Source organism: Gracilinanus agilis, chromosome 1 (genome assembly GCF_016433145.1).
Source record: "Gracilinanus agilis isolate LMUSP501 chromosome 1, AgileGrace, whole genome shotgun sequence".
Lineage (NCBI taxonomy): Eukaryota > Metazoa > Chordata > Mammalia > Didelphimorphia > Didelphidae > Gracilinanus > Gracilinanus agilis.
Genome location: NC_058130.1, coordinates 233,127,177 through 233,151,395, shown reverse-complemented (window position 1 = coordinate 233,151,395; position 24,219 = coordinate 233,127,177).

Below are 24,219 nucleotides of genomic sequence, written 5' to 3'. Positions count from 1 at the left end.
GATTTTACCAATCAATATTAAAGATCAGAAATCATCAAAAACAATTAAGTCTGTAATAATTGTCTTCAACCAACAAATTTTTGGTTAAATTCTCTTAAGATATTCTTATTTTCACTACTGTAGTATAAAGACATGTCATCTCTCGGTCCAAGAAAGATAGTAAAATTCTAATCTATAATTATAGTCAATGGGCCATGTTCTAAGTATTTAATAAGTGCTAAATTTTGAAAGCCTGCTGTTATGTGTTATATAAGTACTTTAAACATTCTTCATTGATCACAAAATCCAGGCTACATAAGAAAATTCTATCTGTACTTCCTGGATTTTGATGATCTAAGCCTAAATTGCAAACATAAACCTTTCCATTTCCATAAATAAATTTGCATAAACTTTTTTGGACCTGTAACCTGCTATTCAAATATGTTGGATGTTTTTCCCAGCTTTCTGCCATGTGCAAATTAGAGAAACATGCCATCTATGTCTTTATCCAAGACACTAGTAAGAAATATTAAGTAGCACAGCGTCAAGCACAGATCTTCAGGGACCTCCAGGATAGATCTCCTGCCAAGATAACATTAATCTATTAACAACTGTTCATTCATTCAAGTAGGTCCAAATAAATCTATTTTTTCTATCTAATCCATACTTCCATCTTTTTTGCAAGAGTAGTATGAAATACATTAATTAAATGCTTTGCTGAAATCTAAGTAAATTTTATTTATGGAATTATCTGGATTTACTAGTTTAGGAATATGTCATACTTGAAAATAAGTTCAGTCTGTCATGACCCACCCCTTATGGAGAAAGGATTTTTCTTTGTAATTTACTCATTTTCCTTTCTAGAGTTTTATTGTCCATAGCTTTAATTTTTTTCTTCTAAATTTTTCCCAGGACCAGAAGGTATGCTTATTGACCCAGAGTTTGCAGATTGTATTTATCTTCTTCTTTCTTCAGTTTTGTGTTACTGGTACGTCTTCTATTTTATTTGATCTTTCAAATATCATTAAATATGTCTTGGCAGTCATATCTGTCAAATCTTCCAGTACTCAGTCTTCATTTTGTGCTAGGTAACCTGAATTCATCAATGAAAAACTAGGATTCTGCTACAACATCCTTACTAATTTTGAATATAAACTCATATCGAGTGCAACAATAATTCTCCTTAGCAGAGAAAATACAAGCAAAGTCAGAATTGAGCATTTAGGATTTCTCTCTATTGTCAGTTATTATCATGTCATCTACTTCACATAGCATGCCTAGTCTGTCTTTGAAGCTTCTTCTACTAATACAGCTTTAGAAATACCACTTTTTTTTGTTTTCTTTTATTTCTCTCTCCAACTTAAACTTTTTCAGATCTCTGTCATGTTTCCATATTCATCTTATTTCCCATTTTGCAGATACAAAGATATTTGCTTCCCTGTACTTTAAAAATGTGTTATTTGGTAAATTTCCTATATACACATCAATCTCTTTTCATAAATCTCATTTTTTCCTACTCATTGGAATTATTTCTCTTTGTGTTTAGAATTTCATTCTTGAATATTTCCTTTCTCTTCTGGATTAACTTCCCTCAAAGGGTACAGGGTATTGGGTCTCTTCTTCTTTCTGAAGCCTTTGAAATTTTCTTTCTCCTAATCAAGAGTTCATGTCAGATATGCCCAGGTTTTTTCCTCAGAAAGTAATAATTATGCCTCCCTCTTTATATTAATTCCACTCTAATAAACTTATCCTACCCTGTTTATGAGAATGAGATATTGTATAAAATTTCATCTTGCTGAATCTAGCACGTTTTGGAGAATGAAAGTTTCATTAAGTGAAGGCAAGTAGCCATTGCCAGCTTTGAATTTGGCAGAAATAACTATAGCAATTTATGTCCAAAGGGCTTTAAAAGATTGGATGACCTTTGTTCCAGCTATATTGCTACTAGCTTTGTACCCCAAAGAGATAATAATGAAAAATATTTGTACAAATATATTCATAGCTGCACTCTCTGTGGTGGCAAAAAAACTGGAAAATGAGGTGGTGTTCCTCAATTGGGGAATGCCTGAACAAATGTGGTATATGATGGTGATAGAAGACTATTGTATAAGGAATGATGATCTGGAGGATTTCTATATGAACTGGGAGAACCTCAATGAACTGATGCAGAGTGAGATGAGCAGAACCAAGAGAATGTTGTACCCAGAAAGCGAAACATTGTAGAAGTATCCAATGTAATGGACTTTACTACTAGTAGCAATGCAATAATCCAGGGCACTCCTGAAGGACTTATGAGAAAGAATGCTATCCAAATTCAGAGAAAGAACTATGGAAGTAGAAATGCAAAAGAAAAACATATGGTTTATCACTCATCACTTGTATGTAGTGGTATCTTAATACACAAGCACTTTAAGTCATAAGCAAATTGAGATACAAGCAGTCACCATCAGGATTTTTTGCTTTAGTCACGAGTAGGTATTTGACATGAGCTTCCACCACACTCCACTAGATAGCCTGATGAACATTTGGTTTCACAAGTTACAAGAGGCTGTCTCCTTTAGTTCAATGTTTATCTGAATGAGTATCTGTATCGAATTACTTTAGCTTTCTTCTTTAGTCTTGTCTTGATTATCAGTTTTTTGGGCAAATTTTTAACTTCTAACCATAAGTTCTGAAGACAGAGGAACTGAAGGAGTTACAGCAGCAGCAGCATACAGAGGTTTTGCAGGAAATTAGTGAGGAGGAGCTTAAAGTGGAGGAGGTAATCAGTACAAGAGATTAAGGAAATGTTGAGGATTTGGGAAAAAATTAAACAGTTTATTGAAAAGACACACCCAGAAAAAGGTTCAACAGGAGGGTTGGAGTTGTGTAAGGACACTTGCTTCACACATTGTTGAAAAGTTCTAAAAGGGAGGAGGAAACAAACTTCCATGGAAAGGTTTTTGTTGAAACAGCCTCTAAGTGAAATTAAGGAAATTGTGGCAAAACAGCCAAAATTCAATTAAGAAAATGAGGATAATTAAATCAAGTAAAAATATAGCAATTAAGTATAGCAATAAAATTACATATCATAAGTAATGTGTAAGGTCAATTTTGCATTTAAATGTAGTGTTATGTGTATAGAGAGTAAATTATGTTAAGCAATTGCACACGAAATGAAAACCTTCTCCACCAGCATCTTCACCTGACCTCGAAAATAAATAACATTTCATAAACAAGTTTATTTCTTTACATTCTTTCTTATTATCAATAAATATATTTATTTGTTATTTATGAAGTACATTTTTTGTTTTTAAAAGCATATAAAACAAAAAAATTCACATGTTTTTTGGGGGGCTGGAATGGATTAATTGCATTTCCATTCATTTAAATAGGGAAATTTGGTTTGACATGAGTAAATTGAGTTATGAGCTTAGTCATGGAACTAATTAAACTCGTGTGTAAAGGTAACACTGTATGTGGGTATACAATTTGGGGTTTTGTCTTTAAAAGATTGCTGTATAGCAAAAATGTACAATATGAAAATAGGTATCAAGTGATAACATTTGTACAACCCAGAGAAATTGCTTATTGGCTCAGGAAGGAGGGAGAGAAGAGGAAAAGGAAAGAAAATGAATCGTGTAAACATGGAAAAATATTTTTAAAGAAAATAAAAAAGAAATAAAGAAATAACTCCAGCAAATATTTGAATGCTAAAATCTCCCATCCCTTATTACATCATGCCTTTGTGTCATGCTTGTAGTTTGTATTCTAAAATCTCTATTTATTTCTTCTCTTTTCCCAGACCAAATTGGTTATGGTTTATTTTTTATTGATCTTCATCCAAATGTTCTCCACAATATTCCAGACATGAGTTGCATTTTACCAAGTTTTAAATATATCTATGAATATCTATGAAATTTGTTTCCTTGCATTAGGATCATAAACTTCCTTTTACTTGTTTCCTATTCTAAATTTATTTATCTATTTATTCACTTATTCATTCATAAATTATTTTCATTATGATACTTTTGCTTCAGTGATCAAGAGAGTCAAGGATTTCATTACTGGCTTCTTCCTTAGATTTGCGAACTTCTAAATATCTCAATATTATTCTTTTCTCTTCATCATACAGAAGCATGTAGATTAACTGGATTATCATTTAGTTTTTGTTATGCTTCATTTTGCTGAATTTGCATTTTAGTGTAAATAATCCTTTTCATTTTGAGTCTGAATATCCCTTAACACATTTGAATTACCACAATGTTGCCCCTAACATTTTTTAGTTAATCAACTAAAGTGTGTGCTCTTTAAGAGCTATACCTCTGCACATCCCCCTTGGAGTAATAGTCACTCTTAAAACAACAAAATATAAAATGCAACAAAAGAGAGCAATGAAACAAGTGTGTATACTACAAAATCCATAACTCAAATGATAGAACTAGGGATAAGGAAATGATCTATGTGGTTTAGTCACATATGGTCAGAGGTTCTAAGTCAATAGAAATAAAGATTCTAAACCAATAGAAGAACACAAAAAACTTCTGAGTCATATGAGCAAAAAAAAAATAGGGGCTATACATTTTCTCCTATACCCATAACCTCTCAAATCTCTCCAAAAATAGAAATTATGTGACAAAGATAAAATATTTCAGTAGTCTCCATGATCTGGGAGACTCAGAATATAAAGAAGAAAAAGAAAAAAGGATGGATATTGGCTGACCTTGAGCTTGCTTAACACCTGTCCTCTGCTTCCCACACTGCTAGCAAGAAGGTTGCACTAGAAGACTGTTATATTCAAACTCTGAGTCTCACCTTGATTGACAAGGGAGACAGTTGGAAGACATTGGAATGTTCCTGGATGCTGAGAGGACAGGAGAAAAGGCAGTTGGTGTGAGGATATAAATACCCTAATAGACATCTGGGAGGGGTCTTTGGTCCTGGAGGCACAGGTCTTGGGTCTTTGAGCTTTGACCATTGATCCTCTCTGACTCTCCCTAGATCTTTAGGCATTTGAATCATCATTTACTATTAGGTATCTGGGCCCAGGAGGTAAAGGGAGGAAGGGAGGTATAAGAAGAAGAGGGTAGATTTCCTGAAGGGTGGTTTCTTCCTAAAGGTTGTGCAGGCTGACATCACAAACTGAGAACAGGGAAGCTGAGAGAAATCACAATATCTGTACCAACTGAGCAGATTGTCTACTGGTTTGGCAGTGGCCAAGCTGAACCAGAGGAGTGTGAACCCACTAACTCCAGCTTACTGAAACAACAGCCTACAGTCCTGAGGGAATTATTGATCATAGTTATTAGTGACAGGGTCTCCTATCCCCAATCTGTTCCTGATTATTCCTTTCCCTATTTAACATCTATAGATAAAGTTTATTTAAGTACTTTCCTGAATGGTCATTACATCACGGCCCTTGGAGAGGGAGCAACACAGTCAGATGAAAACATTATACAAGGCTAATAGAGCCCAATATTAATAATCAATCCAACCCCAGGTGGGACCCGAAAGGGTTATCCATCTACCTGACCATTAAGGGTCCTTCCTGGGTACTATTATAAAGAATAGGGCAATTATACCAACAGCAAGAGTGATTGAGTTGGTGTCCTCAGTCACCAGCTACCTAGGGAATGCAAGGCACAGCTTCCCAAACCAATATCCCCTAGGACCATAGCAGTATCTAGAAGAGTCATTATTTATTTTATAACAAGACCCAAGGACAAGACATAGGCATACCTCAAAGCCTATTGTGTGCCTCATTTCCCTCTCCTTTCCAGGGCTATAGAGATTTCAATAGAGGTTGCAGAAGTTTATTAAGGTCTCAATAGGAAGCCACACCAGTTCCCTTCAGGAACAAAAAGTCTACCAAGGACTACACAATCTGGAAGCATCACCATTGCAAAGGGCTAAACTGCTAATTCCTGAAAAGTAAGATCTGAACCACTAGCGCCAAGCCGGAGAACCAAGGAAGAAAGGGAGTGAGATGAGTTACCAAGACAGGATAGCGTGCGCGCGTGTGTGTATGTGTGTGTGTCTGCGTGTGTCTGTGTGTGTGTCTGTGTGTGTGTCTGTGTGTGTGTGTGTGTAGGGGACAGAGGAGAGAGCTGTGCAACACTCCAAAAAGCCAGAGTGTGCAATCTATCTACCATCAATTCTGACCACCCAAAAGTCAACTGTGCTCCTTTCTCCTGGGATTAAGCTGACCCTATCATAATCAGATCAGAGGCCTTAATTAATGAATTAACCAATATGGAAGGAAGCTGAGATACTTTGCAATCTAGCTCCAAGGAAACCACAGTTAGAGGGGTGGCTTATAGAAGTGAACAATAAGGAAAATAAAGAGGGAGAAAGAAAAACAAAAGTATCAAAGATTTCAGAAAGAACAAATCCTAAAGGCCTTAAATATAAATGGAAAACCAACAGGAAAAAACAGTAACAATGGAAGGAAATGTGGTTTTCTGGTCTAGGATTTGAGTTCAGGCATTTATGAATGAATGGTGTAAGATGAAAGAAAATAGTCCAACAGTTGATGAGTCAGATGGTCTATGGAATTTGAGGAGAAATGGAACAACAACATTGTAGCTTCTTTCTTTGATATCTAGCTTGAGGGCTAATGGGAAGAGTATAAATAAGCATTTTGTACTTCTCTTATTCTATTTAGCTTAAATATCTTCAAACAAGATCTGTAAAATTACTGCCAATCCATTCTTATGAGTTTTTGTTAAAATAGTCCATTCCTGGTCAGAAGTCTTTCATTTCTATATTTTGAATTATGGCACAGAAATCTGTCTTAGTCTGAGATACCACCTTTTTAGTCATTGTTCATCTCCCAAATAACTTTTTCAATTCGGAATCTTTTCATTTAGAAATAATAATCATGTCTTTATGCCTTTAAAAAATCTTCCATTTCTCACTCAAGAATTCAAAATCTCTATTGATCCATTTTAAATAATTTATGGCAGCATCATTTGCAGAAACACAAATCAACACACAGAAAAGTCATCCATTTTGACAAGTCTCAGAAGGCTCATTGTTATATCTGGGATACGTGCTTCAGGAAAACAATAGAGCATTCTATTTTTGTTACCAGGTCTACCAGATCAATTTATAGCTCCCTCTTACACATGAAAAAAAAGAATAAGTGACATTTAATACTCTACTTCTCCCTCCATGCTTTTATTTAATAATAGGTGTATACAAACACACATATATCTATAATTTTTCAAATTGCTTCTCCAACTACCACATTTTTGAGCAATGTAAATAAATGAACTCCAAAACAAAGACCTTACATATAATTTCATAGTTTGGTAAAACAAATTCCCACATTAAACACGTCTTTTTGCATTTTAAGTTCTTCTTGCATTTAAGTTTCTGTCACTTATTAAAGGATGTGTTTCATCATTATTCTTTGGGATTTGTGATTTGTAATTGACTAAATCAAAGTTAAAAAGTTTTTCAAAACTGTTTTTCTCTAAATATGGGTGAAGGCTATCATATTTTTTTATGTGTTTCACTTGTATGTTTTGTTTTTATATTATAAATATTACCCCCACCTTCTTAGTTTTCTTGTAATAAAGTAAAGCAATTATATATAACTAACAATATAATGACTTCATAAGAAAGTATATGCAAAATTCCTCATCGTGTCACAAGCATATCTTTCTGTTTTAAGTGTTCTTTTTAAAATTAATATCTATTTTCTCTTCCCTCATACTCATTATTCCCATTGTAGGAAGAAAAGAACAAATGCTTTTTAAAAAATTATCACTAAATTTTTTTAGATCATTATAATTTTCAATAATCATTTTCTGACATTTGGTGATTTATATTCTCTCATTCCCTTTGACTCCTCTCAACTCAAAATGGCCTGTAACATAATATAGATTGTACTTGTGTTATCACACAATACATATTTCCATGTTCATCATGATGTGAAAGAAGATAGATTACTTACACTAGAGAAAAATACATGGAGGAAATAAAGTAAAGAATGTCACTTTTCATTCTACATTTAGACTCCATTACTTCCTCCTGCAGTTATGAATAGCCTTTTTCATCATGAGTTCCTTGGAGGTGTCCTGGATCCTTGTATTGCTGATAATAGTTAATTCATTCACAGTTGATTATTGTGCTTTATTGCTATTACTGTGTGCAACATTCTCCTGGTTCTGCTCACTTACACTTCATGCAAGACTTTATAGTTTTTGTGATGATCTTGTTTATCATTTCTATGGCACAACAGTATTCCATTGCAAGCATAAACCACATCTTGTTCAGTCACTTCTCAATTGATGGACATCCTTCACTTTCCAGTTCCTTGCCACCATAGAAAGAGTTACTGTAAATATTTTTGTACAGGTAGGTACTTTTCCTCTATCTTTGATACCATTGGGTTACAGCTCTAGTAGTCTTATAACTGGATCAAAGGGTATATAGACATTGGGCATGGTTCCAAATTGCATTCCAGAATGGTTATTTCATTTCAGAGCTCCACCAACAGCTTTTAATGGTCCAGTTTTACTACATTCCTTTCAATATTTATCATTATCTTTTTTGGTTACATTAGCCAGGCTAAAATGTGTGATATAGTACCTCAAAGTTGTTTTAATTTGAATTTCTCTAATTAGTAGTGATTTGGAGCACTTTTTATGATTAAAAATGATTTTAATTTCATCTGAGAATTTTATGTTCATATATTTTGAACATTCATGAATTGGGGAATGCTTGGTATTCTTAGAAATTTGACTATGGTGGATTAGAAACCAAAATCCTACCATATCTTGTCTATAAGAAACACATATGAAGCGGGTGGACAAACACAGATTTAAGGTAAAGGGATTCAGAAAATCTTTTGGTCTTCAAATGAGAAAAAGAAGGTAGGAGTGGCGATCAAGATTTCTGACAAAGCCAAAGTAAAAATAAATATGATTAAAAAAGACAGGGAAGGTAATAACATCCTGATAAAAGGCAGTATAGACAATGAGAAATAACAGTGCTCAGTATATATGCCCCAAATGGCATAGCATCCAAATTTCTGAAGGAGAAACTGGTAGAGCTCAAGAAGGAAATAGGTAGTAAAACCATACTAGTGGGAGATCTAAATATTCCTCTTTCAGATCTAGATAAATCAAAACAAAAAAAAAATAAGAAAGAGATAAGAGAGGTGAATGAAATTCAAGAAAAATTAGATTTAATAGATATGTGGAGAAAAATAAATAGGGACAAAAAGGAATACACCTTCTTTTCAGCTGCACATGGTACATTCACAAAGATTGACCATGTTATAGGGCATAGAAACATTGCAAACAAATGCAAAAAAGCAGAAATAATAAATGTAACCTTCTCAGATCATAATGCAATAAAAATTATAATTAGTAAGGGTACCTGGACAGGTAAACAAAAAACTAACTAGAAAATAAATAATATGATCAGTGGAATAGACTTGGGGTAAATGACATCAGTAAGATAGGGTATGATAAACCCAAAGAACCCAACTTTTGGGACATGAATCCACTATTTGACAAAAACTGCTGGGAAATTTGGAAAGCAATATGGGAGAGATTAGGTTTAGATCAACATCTCACACCCTACACCAAGATAAATTCAGAATGGGTAAATGACTTGAATATAAAGAGGGAAACTATAAAAAATTAAGTGAACACATAATAGTATACCTGTCAGATCTCTGGGAAAGGAAAGACTTTAAAAGCAAGCAAGAGTTAGAGAAAATTACAAAATGAAAAATAAATAATTTTGATTATATCAAATTTAAAAGCTTTTGTACAAACAAAAACAATGCAAACAAAATCAGAAGGGAAATAACAAATTGAGAAAAAATCTTTAAACAAAAAACTCTGACAGGGGTCTAATTCTCAAATATACAAGGTGTTAAATCAATTGTATAAAAAATCAAGTCATTCACCAATCGATAAATAGTCAAGGGACATGAATAGGCAATTTTCACATAAAGAAATCAAAAGTATCAATAAGCACATGAGAAAGTGTTCTAAATCTCTAATAATTAGAGAAATGCAAATCAAAACAACTCTGAGGTATCACCTTACACCTAGCAGATTGGCTAAAATGAGAGAAGGGTCGAGCAATGAATGTTGGAGGGGATGTGGCAAAATTGGGACATAAATGCATTGCTGGTGGAGCTGTGAACTGATCCAACCATTCTGGCTAGCAATTTGGAACTATGCTCAAAGGGCTATAAAAGAAGGCCTGCCCTTTGATCCAGCCATACCATTTTCGGGGTTGTACCCCAAAGAGATCATAGATAAATAACTTGTACAAGAATATTTATAGCCACGCTTTTTGTGGTGGCAAAAAACTGGAAAATGAGGGTATGCCCTTCAATTGGGGAATGGCTTAACAAATTGTGGTATATGCTGGTGATGGGATACTATTGAGCTCAAAGGAATAATAAACTGGAGGAATTCCATGTGAACTGGAAAGACCTCCAGGAACTGATGCAGAGTGAAAGGAGCAGAGCCAGAAGAACATTGTACACAGAGACCAATACCCTGTGGTAAAATAGAATGTAATGGACTTCTGTACTAGCAGCAATGTAATGACCCAGGACAGTTCTGATGGACTTATGGTAAAGAACACTACCCACATTCAGAGGATGAACTGCAGGAGTGGAAACACAGAAGAAAAGCAACTGCTTGAACACATGGGTCGAGGTGGACATGATTGGGGACGTAGACGCGAAACTACCAATCCAATGTAGCTATCAACAATTTGGAAATAGGTCTTAATCAATGACACTTGTTAAAACCAGTGGAAATGCGCATCGGCTATGGGGGGAGGAATTCGGGGGTGAAGGGGAAAGTAAGGGCATGAATCATGTAACCATGTTAACTTTTCTAAAAAATAAAAATTATTAAATGAAAAAAAAGAAATTGGACTATGTCCTCTATATTTTTGAAAAATGAAATCTTTGTCAGAGATGCTGCAATTTCCCCCTAATTTGTTGTTTTCTTTTATTCTTAGCTGCATTGGTGTTATTTATTAAAATTTTTTAAATTTATTAATTTTTTATCTCATAATGTTCTTTATGTCTTTTTTGAACATACATTTTCCCTTATCTACAAATCTTTATGTTTATGGTATCACCCTTTATTTCTAAATCATATATTCATTTTTATTTTACTTTTGTGTATGGTGTGAGGTGCTGGTCTTTGCTTAGTTTCTGCCATACTCTTTTCCAATTTTCCAAGTATTTTTTTAATCAAAGTGTGAGTTCTTACAAAAGCTTAGTTATGGAGATGCATTTTATTATTTTTTCTAGTGCTATAAAATAAAGTTTTGGGTAGTTGAATACATATATTTTCAAGAAAAACAAAGTATTTCTCTGGGTGCATGCACACACACACATACATGTACACACACACAATCTCATTCTGTATCCTAAATCTATCACTTCACATTAAAGAGGCACATAGTATTTTTCATCATCACTCTTCTGGAGTGAGGAATTTTCTGTTTTTTTTTTAAATCAAAGTTTCAACAATACTTAGTTATTTGTCTTTACGGTGTTGTTATAGAAATTGTTTTACTGGTTCTGCTTATTTTATTCACAAATTTAAAAATAGTCTCAAATGTTTAATTTCTCTAATATTAATGTTATAGCATAAAATGCTTTCTTAAAAGTCTATACTAAGAAAGTAGAAGTTTTTACCTTATACATTCTGCAGCAGTGGAAAGGCTATGAATACAGATCAGATAACATTTTTTTATATCTGAAAGAACTATTCACATTAACGGTGTTTATTGAAATAGGGCAATAAGACATACTATAAATCAGAAGTGACTTTAACACAGTTATACACACATACACATACACACACACACAGTCTACAAGGGACCATTATTTTTTGATATCAGAAGGTTAAATGAAATCCTGTTAAAAGATAGTTTTATTACAGGTGTTCTTATGGTAGTCTCCAATGGCTACTTCCCAGGTTGAGAAATACTGGGCAGCATTCAGAAGCACATACAGATATGGTGGCTTTAAAAGGGAAGTTATTTTATTTCCTGATTTCACAAGTGCAGAGTGGCATCAAATGAAATGAAAAGGGTTGTTTTTGTCATTTCATTAGTTTGCTTGTCCTTTCTATTTCAAACTCCAGGCAATTCTGCAGATGCGTTTTATTTGTCCCCATGTAACCATGAACTCCACTGAAGTGTGAATATGAGTATGAGGCTTCCAAAGACTTATTGGTAGCTACTGGGAATATCTTCTTATCAAGCCTTTCACACTGTGCTGATTATTCATGACATTTCTGGAAACAGACAATTGTGCCAGTTTAAAGAAGAAGTTTATCTTTTTTTCCCAATTTTTTCCCTTCTAATCTTGACTCTATGATTCTGTAGAACCTCAATATGACTGAAGTTATCAAAATTTTTACTTAATCTGTATCAGATATGGTAGTGAGAGACTATGTCCTTTGAAAATGATAAATCAAAGATTAGAAGGCTTAGTAATAAAATTTTATCATCACACCTTAATAATATATAGTGAAAAATTTGAATGCTGGATTTAGAAAACCTATGTTTAGACCCTTACCTTTTTCATTTGCTCATAATCTGTGTCATTTTAGACAGATCACTTTACTTGTCCTTAGTTTCCTCTGTAATTAAATGACGAGCTAAGATTAATTGATTTCAGAAGTACTTCAAATCCCAAAATGTATAATTGTATAATGAAAATGGCATCTAGACTCTGTCTCATTTCCATATAGTCTTAAATTATCTCATTCAGAGCACCATCCATGTAGATAGAAGTGGAAGATATCTAAGAGGTCATTAAATCTAATGCTCTCACTTCCCATCTGATGAAACTGAGACTCAGAAAATTTAGGTGACTAACCTGGGGTTACACAACTAGTAAATGGCTAAGGCAAGATTTGAACCTAGGTATACTGGACTCTATCCCTTGTGGCCTAAACACCCCTTTACCATTGTGCTTCTCAAAAATCCAGTTATAGCAAAAGGAAAGTATCCATTCTCCATAGAATCCTGTCAAATATATACTATTAATTATTTCAGTTTGGGGAATATTTAGAGAAAACTGAGGTAGATTAGTAATTCTTTAAGATACAATGTGGGTCTTCAGCAAGTAAATAAAAAGAGTAAGGTGAGCAGTTTGATACTTTGAAAAATCTGTAACTTCATCAGTATGAATATTCTTTCATCAATGCATAAAACAATTACTCCATATTTCTTGAGTTGCTATAATTGAAAAATGTATAATACTAAATTTGTCAAGATTCATAACAATAAATTTTTTTAATCTAGCTAATTTTTCACTCAGGTGATAGAGTTCCATTGGCCCACCAAAACTGAAAGCCTTTGTGGAATAATTTATACTTTGTGTAGTACTTTAACATATATTCTCACTTTGAATTTAGAAATTTTAATGATTATGAGACAGATCTTCCTCCAAGACCAAACAAGCTAACGTAATAACTAAGATGAAAGTCATTGTCTATGAGAATGGTGTAATACTTGTACATGGTACTGAAATATTTCTCATTTTACCTTGGTACCTATTCTCCTCTCACTCTATTCTTCTGGCCAGTTCTCCCACACATGTAACACATTAATAAATATCATCATTTCTGGTATTCCAGCAGGTCTTTATTCCTAACTTTTTTCTCTCTCTTTTCTTTAGCCAAGGAAAATTTAATTCTGCTCTGCCTTCTCTGTATGACTTTGAACAAGTTACTTAGTATTTCTGATTTTCAGTTTCCTAATCTGTAGAATTAAGAGTTTAGGATATGTCGTCTCTATGTGTCAGTTAAAAATCCTTAGATTTAGGTGGTAGAATGGATCGAGCCCTAAGCCTAGAATCAGGAAGACCCCAGTTTAAATCTAGTATCAGACAATTACTAGATGGGTGACCCTCAGATATATCTTAATCTCTTCAAGCTCCTCAACTGTAAAATACAGATAATAATTTTATCTACCTCCCAGGGTTGCTGTGAGAATCAAATGAAATAATAATTGAAAAAATAAAAGCACTCAGCACATTGCCTGGCACATAGTAAATGTTATGTAAATGTTAACTATCATTATTATTATTATGACAAATAGCAAAAAAATACAGGAAGACATTTACTTAAAATGTTTTAATAACCAAGAGACACTAAATGGAAATGTATTTGGATGCAGGTATGGAGAGCTGAAGAATCAAGATCTATACTTAATATAGTAATGAGATTGTAGTACTACCAAGTTAGGATGAAGAAAAGAAGTCTATGGATAATATAAAAAAGAAAGCTCTCAAAGAATAGTAAAATGGATAATAAAAACATCTAGATAATACAATGGATAGAATGCTGGACTTGGTATATGAAAGACTTGAGTTTGAATCCTACCTTAGACATTTCTTTTGTGACTGTGAGCAAATTGTTTGACCTCTTTGAGACTTAGCTTCTTTAACTATAAAAAGGGTAACTCCTATCTCACAGGGTTATTGTGAAGAACAAATGAAATAAAATATGTGAATTATTTTGAAAACCTGAAGAAGCTATATAAATACTAATTATTATCATTCACTTCAGTCTTATAGTTAGAAGTACAAGGTGTCTTCCTATGAAATATCATTTACTCAAAACAGAAAATAAAGGGCTATTTATTACCTTGGGCATAAATAAGGTTATAGCTCCCTAATGATCAAAATATAGGAAAGATAGTATGATGAGGTACAAACATAGTGTAGTTAATAATTAGAAGCAGCTCTCCGTAATCATTCCTCAATGTTATGCATTTGTAACAGGTCAACGTAAAGCATAAGAAGAGCCAGTATAAGATCTGATGCTCATTATATTTGTCCACACAATTTTCGGAACATTGGAGTACTTATATTTTGTCATGCAGAATTGGATTTGCAGTTCAGGAAATTGGGAAAGTTTCACGAATCCATGGGAAAATGAAAGCCATCTAGGATGGTTATTCAAGATTAATAACCATCCTAGACTACTCTCATTTTCTATTCCTGTGGTACACATGTAATTCTCTAGGATTTTTCTTCCATAAGATTTAGATGTATTTCTGTTAGGGGGAAAGGTACTCTGGGGTTGAAAACCTTTAAATCTCATCTGTTTGTAGCTTTAGACAAAATTTGCCAGTAACTAGCCTTCTAAGTTTACTCTAAGAGAGTTGGTTTGTGTTTTGAAATGGCTATAGGTCTATTAACTAATACAACACTGAAGAGAATTAAGCTAAGACTTTTCTATGCACTGTCTTACTGCTAAAGGAAGTTTAGAATTACAGAGTCTTTATGAGTAATATTTTATTAAATGATAATATAAAAATAGTTGAGGGACATAGTGATCTATTTCTTTATTATATTTTAGTGCTTGTTAAATTATATATTTAGATAGATAGGTAATAGTAGATATAGTTAAGATATATGATACAAAGAAATAGGTATATGATATGACAGATATCTATATATGTGATATATAGAAAAACAAGAGATTGATATTTGATAGATAGATATATGATAGTTAAATATAGATTAATATTTAGTATATAGATATAGATGTATGATTTATAGAATAATAAATATATATGATCTATAGATAAAAAGATATAAATAGATGATATATACACAGATATATATATATACATATATATATAATATATTCACTTATCAGTGTTTATGCCAACCCTCCACCCAGTAGAATGTAAGACACCTTGAAGTCAAGGGTAATTTTGTTGTATCCCCATTATTATCATAATACTCAGCACATAGTGAGCGTTTAATGAATGCTTGTTGAACATAACTCAATTGCATAAAAAATGAAAAGATAATCTTTACATAACACCATCACCATCATAAGGTGTTTTACATATATAAACTCAAAACACTGAACTTAATCCAGCCTAACTCAGAGTATTTGTTCTCATTAAAATTTTTTAATACAAATTTTACATGAATCTTCTTTTTTGTCTGCATTTGGGCTTGTCCTGATCAAAGTATTTATATTATCATCACTAAGATAACATCAGTTATGAAATGGGGGAAATGGTTTAAGACACTTATTTGTAAAACACTTTACAATTTATTTAGTATTTTCATGGACATTAACTCATTTAATCTTTTTTTTTGGAAACACCTACTTTCTGTCTTAGAATCAATACTGTATATTGGCTCCATGCCAGAAGATTGGTAAGGACTAACAATTGAAGTTAAGTGACTTGCCCAGGGTCATACAGCTAGGAAGTGTCTGAGGCCATATTTGAACCTAGGGCTTCCTGTCTCTAGGCCTAGCAATTAATTACTCCACTAAGTCACCTAGTTGCTGCCAATTCATTTGAGGTAGGACAGGTGCGACATTTTACAAATGAAGTTTAAAGAATTAGTTAAATTGTTAGCATAATAAATCACACAGATAACAAACGGAAGAATAAATGCGCTTGAACAAAGGCAATCCAACTCTGAATCCAGTAATATGACACATCTAACTTAAAAATCCTGTGAAAAGACCAAAATTTTAACATTCACAATAGTACCCATTATCAGATATTATTTAATATAGCATGTGTTTGTGATTATTTTCTCTAGGCTAAACTAACAAATGGATTAATAAATTTATAAGATTTGACCTAGATCACTAAGGACTATGTTTGAATGGAACACCTGAAAGAAGTGAGTAAGAATATTTTCCAGCTGGCAAATTTCCTGTAAGTTATTATGAAATCAATGTTCCATTTTGATAATTTGTATAAGTTCATTTCTTGGACTAGAAATCAAGACCCTCTAAGAGAAGGGGTTGGGCTGTTAACCCCAGTTCCCAGGCCAATTCCAATTTGGATAATTAGTTTCCTCTGTAGCTAAATTATCTCTGTAATTTCATTTTGAAAAATAAAATTATTTAGTTCATTCTTTGCTACCACTACTGAAATGCATTGTAGTACTTAGTAGTGTACTTATTCAGTAGCTGCTATGCTTTACTCCATAGGTGGTTATATTTCTTTTCTCTGAAAAAAATAATTTTTATAAGATAATGTATTTTATTTCCTTTTCATATTTAAATAAAGCTATTTATCATTTAATGAGTCAATTACAAATTTGTGCAACACAGGAGGGTTATGTCCCCATTCTAAAGTTGTGAAGAAGTCAATATAAAGAACCGAATTCCCACAGTTCATGCGCCAAACCATCTGATCTGGTCTTTCAACAACATACTACAACCCCTTATCTAATGTTCTTTCTATTGGTCCATGTTTCCTTTATGACATTTTAGCAGTGATGTGGTTAATTATTTGGAGCTGGTATACAGACTTAAATAGGATCTGATATTTTTCAAAACCCTGAAAATAATGAGACAGGGAGAATTATTATATGCGTCAGTTGTTCCAAGTGGTATAAATGGGATTAGAAAATAGATCAATCAACTAGCAGTATAAATTTGGCTCCTTTGGCAGATTCTGGAGGTCTGCCTTTTGCCTATCTGTAGCAATAAAGTCCAAAATCCCTATTGTTGGCCCAGTAGGCAGAAGCACAAGGTTGGCAAACACAGTAGGTCAGGAAGCAGATTCAGGGCAAGTCTGTTCAAAATGATAATGTCACTGCATGTAAACAGAATGGGAGTATCTGCCATTCTCCATTTTTGTCATATCCTCCAAACCACATCCAATTGCCATCAAGGTTTCTGTAGGTAGGTACTCCAGAGGACAAAGAAAACAGAAAATAACATTCCAACTTTCATTAGCAAATATGGAAAAAGTAAAAATGTTTTATCAGTCATGATTATGACAATAAACAAACTCCCTCTCCCCTCTGAGGGATCAAGACTGAAGAAAAGGGGAAAAAATGGGATTTTTATTCTAATAAAGAGCATTAAAGAAATGGCCCTTAAGTGATTACATAAAGATGAGAAAGTTTTTAAAATTTCAAAAGAAAATAAAGAGAAATATAGTCATTTCCACATTTGTGTTCCAAATGTATTTCAAAGAAACAATTTCTTAATTATCTAATTCACTTCCACAAATATGAATTAAATTATCAATAAGGACATGAAAAAGTATTCTCTCTTATAATTAGAGAAATGCAAATCAAAACAACTCTGAGGTACCACCTCACACCTAGCAGATTGGCTAATATGAAAGCAAAGGAAAGTAATAAATGTTGGAGGAGATGTGGCAAAATTGGGACATTAATGTATTGCTGGTTAAGTTGTCAATTGATCCAACCATTCTGGATGGCAATTTGGAACTATGTCCAAAGGACTTTAAAAGACTGCCTTCCCTTTGATCCACCCATACCATTGCTGTGTTTATACCCCAAAGAAATCATAAGGAAAAACACTTGTACAAAAATATTTATAGCTGTGCTCTTTGTGGTAGCAAAAAAAATTGGTAAATGAAGGAATGAGTTTTGATTGGGGAATGACTGAACAAACTGTGATATCTGTTGGTGATGGAATACTATTGTGCTCAAAGGAATAATTAACTGGAGGAATTCCATGTGAACTGGAGAGACCTCCAGGAATTGATGCAGAGTGAAAGGAGCAGAACCAGGAGAACATCGTACACAGAGATGGATATACTGTGGTATAATCGAATGTAATGGACTTTTCTACTAGCAGCAATGCAATGATTCAGGACAATTCTGAGGTACTGATGAGAAATAACATTATCCACAACCAGAGAAAGAACTGTGGAAGCAGAAACACAGAAGAAAAACATCTGCTTGATCACATGGGTCCATGAGATATGATTGGGAATGTAGACTCTAAGCGATCACCCTAATGCAAATATTAATAATATGGAAATAGGTCTTGATCAGTGGCCCATGTAAAACCCAATAGAATTGCTCATTGACTATGGGAGGGAGGTGGGAGGAGGGGAAGGAAAGAACATGAATCATAACCATGGCCAAATATTCTAAATTAATTAATTAAATAAAGAATTTCAAATTAAAAATATGCATTAAACAGACCATCTTCAGAGGAAAACTGTACCATGACAATGATGAAAAATAGAACCAACTGTTCCTTAGAGTTTATAATTTAGTATGATATTGAGGGGTTTGCAAAGAAAGGTTTTACTAAATGACCACTCCAGTTCTATCCAAATCTAGATCTATGATTCTAGGATCCTATGTTTGCTGAAAAGTTAAATAAAGAAAAAAAAGAAAAGAAGTTACCAGACTATTAATCAGCAAGAATTTCTAAAACATGAACTCTCCTGCCTTAGAACTGATATTTGTATTGATTCTAAGACAGAAGGGTTTTATAAAACTCTGGTGAAGTGGGCAGCTAGATATATCCATGGATAGAGAGCCATTCCTGGAATCATGAGGATCTGGGATTAAATCTGACCCCAGACACTTACTAGCTTTGTGACCCTGGCCAAGTTGCTTGATTACAATTGCCTAGGCCATACTATTCTTCTACTTTGGAACCTCTACTTGTATAGATTCTAAGACAGAAGGTAATAATTACAAATGTGGCTTTATTATATAGTACGTAGTATTAGATTAATGGTAATGAAGACAAAAATTCAAATGTCATTCTTGTTATTTATTAGCCACATGATCAAAGGGAAGTACTTAAAGACATTAGTTTCTTTATCTAGAAAATAAGGATTATTTACTACAATAATACCTACCTCATAGGGTTGCTGTACTCAAACACTTAAATGAAATAATCAGCATAAAGTGCTTAGCAAGCATTTTCCTGCCCCTTGTATAGAGAAGAAAATTATCTTGAATAGAAGACAGATTCCTGGACTTGAACTCAATAAGATATGAATTTTATTCCTGGTTCAGAAACTTGTTAGCTATGAGAACTAGAGAAAGTAATTTACTTTTTCTCAGCATATCTTACCATTTGTAAAAACAGAGAAAATAACAGCTCGTACCTCTTAGATAATCAAATAAATGTTATTTAGAAAATACTTTGATAGATAATATGATGGTATACATAGATAATTCTAGGGAATCAATAAAAAGTAATAGAAACAATTAACAAATTTAGAAAAAATGAAGGATACAAAATAAACCCACATTAAATATGAGCATTTTTTTATGTTAACAATAAAATCCAACATCAAGAGATAGAGAAATCCTATTTAAAATAACTGCAAACAATATAAAATATCAAGGAGACTACTTTCCAAGACATACCCAAGAAATATATGATAACAACTACAAAACATTTTTCATTAAAATAAAGTCAGACTTAAACAATTGAAAAAACTTTGTTTATGGATTGGCTGAACCAATATAATAAAAATAAAAATTCTATCTAAAATAATTTGCTTATTCAGTGCCATACCAATTAAACTTCTTAAAATTATTTTATGGAGTTAGAAAAATCATATTATAATTCATCTGGAAGAACAAAAGGCCAAAAATATCAAGGGAATTAGTGAAAAATATGAAGGAAGGTGGCTTAGTTCCACAGGATCTCAAAATATAACTATCAAAATAAAGCCACAACTATCAAAACCATGTGGTACTGGCTAATAAATAGAGTAGTGGATTAGTGGAATAGAGTAAGCACTCAATACATTACCATAATAACTTAGTTTTTGACAAACCCCAAATTCCAAGCCTTTCAAAGAACTCACTATTTAACAAGAATTGCGAGTAAAAGTGGAAAATAGTATAGCTGAAATAAGGTGAACACCAACACCTCATGTTATATGAAAAGCTAAAGTAAAAATGAATGCATAATTTATAAATAATTGTGATATCATAAAAAAATTAAAGGAGCATGGAAAAATTAACTCATCATATTTATGGATAAGGGAAACATTTATGTCTAAATAAGACATAAAGAATATAATGAAATGTTTTTTAAAAACTCACTATTTTTTTAAAACAGAGAAAACTGGAAAACACTATGACAGAAACTAGGCTCAGACCAAATAGATCAAAGTAAAATCAAAATTGTTAAATGATTTAGAAATAAAGAGTAAAACCATAAATGACTGGTAGAGCACAAGATACTTTGCCTGTCAGATCTATGGATAAGAAAAGAATTTGTATCTAAACAAGACAAAGAGAATATTATGAGTTGTAAAATAGATAATTTTAACTCATTAAATTAAAAAGCTCTTGTACAAACAAAATCAAATCAATGCAACTAATATTTGAAGGGAAACAACAAACTGGATGGAACTTTTACAGCAAGTGTCTCTAGCAAAGGCCTCATTTCACGAAAATATAGACTACTGAGTCATGACAAACGGTCAAGGGATATGAACAGGAAATTCTTAGGTGAAAAAATTAAAACTAACTCTATTTAAATGAAAAATGCTCCAAATCACTATTAAAGAAATGTATATTAAAACAACTGTGATGCAGTCCTTCACATTTATCACACTGGCTAATATGAACAAAAAGGAAAATTATCAATGTTGTAGGGGATGTGAAAAAAAAAAACAACAGTACACTAATACACTGTTGGTAGAGCTGTAAACTGACATAGCCATTCTGGAGAGTAATTTGGAGCCATACTCAAAAGGCCATCAAACTCTGCGTACCTTTTTACCCAATGATATCATTACTAGTTTTGTTTCCCAGAGAGATCATAGATAGGGGAATGGGACCTACTGGTACAAAAACATTGATTGCAGCGCTTTTGTGGTGGCAAAGAACTGGAAAATGAAGGATGTCTGTCAATTGGGGAATGACTGAACAAGTTCTGCTACATGATATATGGAGAAAACTATTGTTCCACAAGAAATGACAAAGAAGATGATCACAAAAAACCCTGGAAATAATATGTCTTTCTATTACTATAACTATGAATATTATCAACAGTGCAAGGTTCTAGGACAACTCCAAGGGCCTGATGACAAAAAAAAAGCTATCCTTCACTGTAGAAAAAACTGATGGGCTCTGAATGCTATTGAAGCATGTCATTCTTTATTTCCTCCATAAATTTTTTCTCTTTCACAACATGATGAACATGAATATATGTATCATGTGATAATACAAATACAACTTATATCATATTACCAGCCATCTTGGGGAGTGGATAAGGGTGGAAGGGAGGGAGAGAACATGGATTTCAAAATGCCAGAAAATTATTATTAAAAATTATGCCAACATGTAATCTAGAAATAATTAAAATTATTTTTTAAAAATCATGCCTTTAACCATTTCTTAGAGCACTGTTACATTCATAAACCATTGTTGTTCAACTGTTTCCAAAATGAAAGGCACCACCTCTGTTTTAATTCTTTGCTGTGACAAAAACGAGCAACTCTAAACACAGTTATACTTATAAGTTCATTTCCTCTTTCTTTGATACATTTGGAGTATATTTTATTCATGATATTCCTGAGTCAAAAGATCAGTTTCATTACATGGAGAATATTTCCAAGCTTCTTTCTAGAAAGACTGGACCAGTTCACAGCTTTTAAATCCTCCTAAAAGTCATGCCATGGACTATCCTTAAAAGATCACTTATTTGAAGGTCTACTACAGTAGTTCCCAAACTTTTTTGGCCTACTGTCCCCTTTCCAGAAAAAATATTACTTAGCCTCCTGGAAATTAATTTTTTAAAAATTTAATAGCAATTAATAGGAAAGATAAATGCACCTGTGGCCATCACAGCCCCCTTGGATCACTGCAGCACCCACCAGGGGGTGGTAGTTCCCACTTTGGGAATCACTGGTCTACCATGTGAAACAAAGATAAGATTTATTTTATTTGGCATGAGGCAAAAGAACTAGAAAAAATTAGTGAGATATATGCTCAACATAAAGGATAATCATAGTAATTAGAGATATACAAAATTAGAATGGGCAATTTCATGAAGTAGTTGACATTGATGTATAAGCTATGCTGTAAAGAAATTATGGCAAAGGGAAAATTTGGACTAGATTGTCTCTGAGACCCCTTCTTGTTCTGAGATTATTTTTATCTCTCCCTCTGTAATTCCTTTGGTACTTACTACATGTATGGTTTTTATTACTTTATTATAGGTATAGGTAATAGATAATGCTGTGTCATCTTTAATTTTCCTTTGTGCATTTCTCTTCTCATTCCCAATTATGTAATGGGTTTTTACTGAGGTATGAAGGTGAGGAGTAGGAAGCAGAATCTTTTACCTACCCTTCCAAATTACCTAACTGGAAGAGGTATTTAACAGGATATTAATTAAGACTTGTTGGTTTCATTGCACACAATAACAACAATAATGTATGATGATCAGCTATGAATCACAACTATTCAATAAGGCAAGGATGCATCACAACTTCAAAAGACTCAAGACAAAAATATCTGCCACTATAGAAGGAAGAGATGAAATCCAAATGCAAATTGAAATGTAGCATATTTTGACTATGGATTTTCTATAATGTAAGCAATGTTCATCTTCTTTTACCATAAAATGAACATGGGAATATATTCTACAATAGTACATATATGACCTATACTTAAAAAGTAGAAATAAAAATAATATCCTCAAATGAATTTCTGATCTTTAAAAAACTTTTTTTAAAAAAAATTAGATGATCAACTCATTTGTTTGATGTGTTCACCTTTTATTTTAACTCTAATTCATGAATTTCAGCCTATCTCTTTGCTTCTTATGATTCAGTTTCATCATGTATAAATAAAGGAATTGTTCTTGTTTCTTAACTTCCTTGTAGGGTTAATAGTATCAATGATATTCTATTTGATGCCCTTTGGGAAAAAACATTCTCTAATGACCTGTTATAATTATTATGGACTCTTAATAACTCATATCATTCTATGAACTATGTGATTTAGATCTTGTTCTTGATTAAAAGATACATAACTATATCTTTGCTATCAAGAATGCTAAGGACTGTGGTTAAGATGGCGGCAGAGTAAAAAGCAGCGCTTAACCTCTCCTAAACAAAACATACAGGACTCCTCAAGGGGGACATAAAAACAAATTCAGATGAACGGAGAGACCCCACAACAGGGCGCAGTGTGGAAGGTACATGGAATTGGTGCATTTCCATGCTATAAAGGGGTGAAACAGCTCTCACTAAATAGCGAGCTGAGCAACTAATCTCAATACTATACAAATTATTTGATATGATAAGCAAAGAAGGAGTCCTACCAAATTCCTTTTATGACACAAATATGGTACTGATTCCAAAGGCAGGGAGATCAAAAACAGAGAAAGAAAACTACAGGCCAATCTCCCTAATGAACATAGATGCAAAAATCTTAAATAGAATATTAGCAAAGAGACTCCAGCAAGTAATTAAGAAGATCATCCACCATGATCAGGTGGGATTTAT